Raw genomic sequence first — 5,164 nt, forward strand, 5'->3', positions numbered from 1 at the left:
TTCAGTGTCACTGCAGCCTGGCTTCCATTTGAGAGTCCCAACATCATCACCCGGCTGAGCAGAGCAAAGTGCTCCTCAAGGGCCCCCTCATTACCCTCCCATCCCCACTGTGACTGAGGCGGGGAAACTGAGGGACAGAGGGGGGGATGTGACTTGCCTATGGTCACCCATCCGGGCAGGGTGGATTAAATAATGAACTGAACCCAGAAATCCTGGCTCAGACTCTTGTCCCCAGCCCTTCAGGATTGCAATCCCTCAGACAGGAGACTCGATAGTCTCTTGGTCACTGGCTTGAATGTGACCCCAGTTCAGCAGGCACCAGGAACCATGACAATCTTATGCCAAGTCACTGGCTGGGATGACATGTGCCATTCCCCATCAGGATTGTTAAGTGCTCATCTCCCCGACAGGCCAGGTTGATGGCTTTTTCCCCTTATATATAAATATATTTCCAGTGTTTGTGGCACTGTCAGGACAGCAAGGAGGGGAGAATAAGAGGGGGGCCCTCCTCTGGCAAGGAGCAGTGGGTGTGCAACATGTGTGCACGTGCATGTGTTTTCAGTGTGCAGTGTGTGTACCGGTGCACACAGGTTTTCAGTGTGTTGTGTGTGTGCATGCATGTGTTTGTATGTGTGCTTCTTTGACCTCTTGCTCAGGTCACCCAGAGCTGCAAGCCACTGTGTTACCATGCTGCTAAGCTGTGGGTCATACCAGCCTGTCGGCCTTGCCAGCAAACGCTCCAGGGCTCTGCCAGTCCAAGCCTTGCCTTGCAGGTACCAGTCATGTTCCCCAGAGATGGCTCCCTGCAGTATGCAGTGCCTCTCACTGTGACACTCACAGAAGTTGTTACATTCGCTACCTCCACAGAGCCCACGCCAGCTAGTCAGGTTAGCTGAAGACTCACACTTCGCTTTAATGCACAGCACTGAGATGGTTTGTAATAAAACAGGAATTAATTTATGACCAAAGAACAGAGGCTTAAGTGATTTCAAGTCAGACTGAAAGTGACAGGAAAGGTTACAAACCAAACATGCTGTGTAGTGCCTAAAACTTAACTTCAGCAAGTTATGCTCTGTCTAAACAGCTTTCTCACCTCAAGTCAGTTCCCAGGGATGTCAGCCCCTCAGCTGACGGATCCACCTGTCTCAGATTTCAAGAGCTCTGGCTGGATGCCCAAATGACTTTCTGTTCCTGCTTCTATTTCCCAAAGGCTGTTGTCTCTGTTCCAAGAGCCAGGAGGGCTTCCCGGGATGCAGCCTCCTCCCCATCATGACTGTTAAGTGCTCATCTCCCCGACTGGCTAGGGTGATGGCTTTTTTACCTTATATGTAAATGTATTTCCATTGTTTCTGGCCTTCCCTTGCTCAGCCTACACTGAAGCCCAAGCCAAGAGGTGAAGCCCCCTTCCTTTGGCTAGGACAGGCTGGGCTGCTTGCCAAACACATTTTCAGAACATATTTTCGGCACCATCTGTATTTCTTCATACACGGCCCATACACATATCACACAATGACATTACTGCCAGCATGTCTCTGGTTTGCATATGACTCCTCACATGGCACCTTTCAGATGCAGGTTATGCTAACAGTGTGTTGGGGCAATGCGTGGGAGTTATGCCATGGTGTGCCCTCAGCCAGTTGGCACTGAGGGGCTACCTGGGTCCTAGCTTGTGCTCTCCCTGCCCCATGGATAAGCCGATGACTTGAGTCTCCAGCAATAAAGCTCTTGTTGCAATTTACCAGCCACAGAATAGGCTGTCTGGGAGGCAGGCAGCTGCCCCTAGCATCAGCCCCAGGGCAGGGATCACCTCCCTCTCCTTTATAGAAATGAACCCCTGCTGGCACAGCACCGCTCCCTCCAGGACGTCAATGCCCTCAGTGGGTGCCTGGCATTCGTGCTGTCTGTGTCTGGGTGTGCTCAGTCAGGGTGAGGCAGCCCAACTCAGAAGGGGCAGGGCCAGGCCCCAGCCCCCAAGTGAGCCCGCAATGACCCAAATCCAGAGCCTTGGCCCTTTGGATTCTAGGGAGAGGGGGGGCTGATCCAGGCTCTGGTTCTGAGTCACGCTGGAAGGATCCTTCTCCAGATTCATCCGAGGTGGCAAAAACCTCACAAGAACGGGACGTTTCACAGACTGCACCTGCTTTCCACGGAAATGTTTGGAAAATAGCCCACGACATACACGTCCGTCTAATCCTAACCCAGCCACTGACCCCGTCCCCAGCCCTACACCGCTCCTCTTTGCCACTCCATACCCAAACCCCATAGGAGCTCAGTGCTTTAGCTTCTTCCAGTGCAACTCAGCAGCTGGGAACGTGGGGGAGTTGGCACTCCAGGCTAGCCAGTGCCCCAGGCGAGCCAGTGCCCCAATCCAACCCAGCGCCCTAGATATCACTTGGGGACTTCTGCACTAAATACATCTTGTGTTGGGGTGTGGTGCCAAGCAGGGGGAGTCCTGGGTACAGGTGCTGCTGCCATTCCAGGAGGCAAGTTCGAGTTCCCTGGGAACTCACCAGGGGGCGCTGTGGTGCCGCTATCAGGAGCTCATCCGTGGTTGCACGTAGCAGTTCCTGCAATGAAGGGCAGCCGCTGGCCAAACACAGTTCGGGGCTCCCGTCCCCGCCACCGTGCCCCGCTGGTGCCACACTCCACGTCCCAGTCTCCTGCTCTCTGACATACCAGCAATTCCGGTGATGCTGTGGACAGAATGGCTATGCCAGCACCAGCCGTGCCAGTGGGAATACCAACGGACAGACTACCAGCACCAGCCGTGCCAGTGGGAATACCAACGGACAGACTGTACCAGCACCAGCCGTGCCAGTGGGAATACCAACGGACAGACTGTACCAGCACCAGCCGTGCCAGTGGGAATACCGACGGACAGACTGTACCAGCACCAGCCGTGCCAGTGGGAATACCGACGGACAGACTGTACCAGCACCAGCCGTGCCAGTGGGAATACCGACGGACAGACTGTACCAGCACCAGCCGTGCCAGTGGGAATACCAACGGACAGACTGTACCAGCACCAGCCGTGGCAGTGGAAATGCCCACAGAATGACTGTGCCATCACCATCCGTGCCAGTAGAAGTGCCAACGGACCAACCCTGCCATCACCATCCGTGCCAGTGGGAATGCCAACGGACCGACCCTGCCAGCACCAGCCGTGCCACTGGAAATGCTGACAGACTGACCGTGCAAGTACCAGCCATACCAGTGTCGCTGGCAGAGGACAGCAGCAAGTTCTCAGAGGCAGGGCCGCCTTTAGCAAGAGCGAGGCCCGATTCCTGGGGGCATGGCTTGCTGCAAGCCCCACCCCCAGGAATCGGGCTGCACTCCGGCCGGAGCTCCAGCCGGGGTCGTGGGGCTCGGGTCTGGCCCGGAGCCGCTCAGCCGGGGCTGGGCTGGAGCTGAGCTGGGGGGCCGGGCCTGAGCTGGACCGGAACCGAGCCGGGCCGGGGGACCAGACACGGGCCGGACCCGAGCCGGGCCGGGGGGCCGAGATGGGGGGGCCGAGGGGCCAGGCCCGAGCCGAGCCAAGCTGCGGGGGCCGGGCCCGAGCTGAGCTGCGGGAGCCGGGCCAGGCCAGGCTGGGCTCAAGCTGAGTTGCGGGGGCCGGGCCCGGCCCGAGCCGAGGGAGCCGGGCCAGAGCTGAGCCGAGCTGCGGGGCCTGGGCCGGACCCAAGCCGAGCTGCAGGGGCTGGGACGGAGCTGAGCCAAGCGGGCCGGGCCGGCGCGCTCAGCCAGAACCAGGCCCGGCGCCCCGGGGCCGGAGCTGCTGGGGCCGGAGGTGCTGGACTGGAGCGCTTCTCACGTCCCCCTCCCACACTCCTGACTCAGCTTACCAGGTGCTGCCTGCCTGCCCCTGCTTCTTTTCAGACTTCCCGCAAACCTCTGATTCGCGGGAAGCAGGGGCGAGGGAGGAGCAGGGGGCGGAGCGTGCAGGGGAGGGGAGGAGCGGGAAGTGAGCTGTGGGCGGGGTGGAGAGCTGTGGCGCGGGGCCCTCTTAGCGCGGGGCCCAATTCAGCCGAATCGGCTGAATCGGCCTAAAGCCGGCCCTGCTCAGAGGTGTTGCAAATGGGCCAGCTGCCCCGGCAATGCCAGGCTGTCCAGGCCAATGGGGAACTGAAGAGCTGATGGTTTGTAAAGTCCCTCCAGTGCCGACTCCCCGATGGCTGCATCTTGTGCTGAAGGATCTCAACTTCCATTTAAAATAACCTAATCTGGGTCCTTCTGGCTGCAAAGATCCCTTGCCAGTGTGGTGTGTGACCCATGCTGCACTTTCCTGGAGTCTGCACAGCCCCGTATAGGAGCTCAGAGAGACCTGGTCCCGTTAACTCTGAAACCTAATGACGACCGCGTCCATTGTTAACTGATTAATGGCTGTTCAAGGCCTTCAGGGGAAGAGAGGGGCAATGGGGTTGTGGGCTCTGCCGAGCCTGCCATGGGGCCAGGCATGGGTGCAGCTTGGCATAGTCCCAGCCTGGTCCACGTGCCTGAGAGCGCCTGGCCTGATGGGTCTGAGCCCAGCCAGAACCATGCCCCACATCCCATCCCCAATGTCCCCTCCTACACCCTCTCCTGCTGCCCCATCCCATCCCCTCTGCCTCAATCCCACCCTCTCTGCTGCCCCATCCCATCGCCCATCCCCAATGCCCCCTCCCACCCTCTCTCCTGCTGCTTCATCCCATCCCCTCTGCCCCATCCCACCCCCTCTCTGCTGCCCCATCAGCTCCTCTGCCCCCATCCCACCCCCTCTCTGCTGCCCCATCAGCTCCTCTGCCCCCATCCCACCCGCTCTCTGCTGCCCCATCAGCTCCTCTGCCCCCATCCCACCCCCTCTCTGCTGCCCCATCAGCTCCTCTGCCCCCATCCCACCCGCTCTCTGCTGCCCCATCAGCTCCTCTGCCCCCATCCCACCCCCTCTCTGCTGCCCCATCAGCTCCTCTGCCCCCATCCCACCCCCTCTCTGCTGCCCCATCAGCTCCTCTGCCCCCGTCCCACCCCCTCTCTGCTGCCCCATCAGCTCCTCTGCCCCCGTCCCACCCCCTCTCTGCTGCCCCATCAGCTCCTCTGCCCCCGTCCCACCCCCTCTCTGCTGCCCCATCAGCTCCTCTGCCCCCGTCCCACCCCCTCTCTGCTGCCCCATCAGCTCCTCTGCCCCCGT

The sequence above is a fragment of the Chrysemys picta genome, unplaced genomic scaffold (assembly GCF_011386835.1).
Source record: "Chrysemys picta bellii isolate R12L10 unplaced genomic scaffold, ASM1138683v2 scaf19, whole genome shotgun sequence".
NCBI classification, from domain to species: domain Eukaryota; kingdom Metazoa; phylum Chordata; order Testudines; family Emydidae; genus Chrysemys; species Chrysemys picta.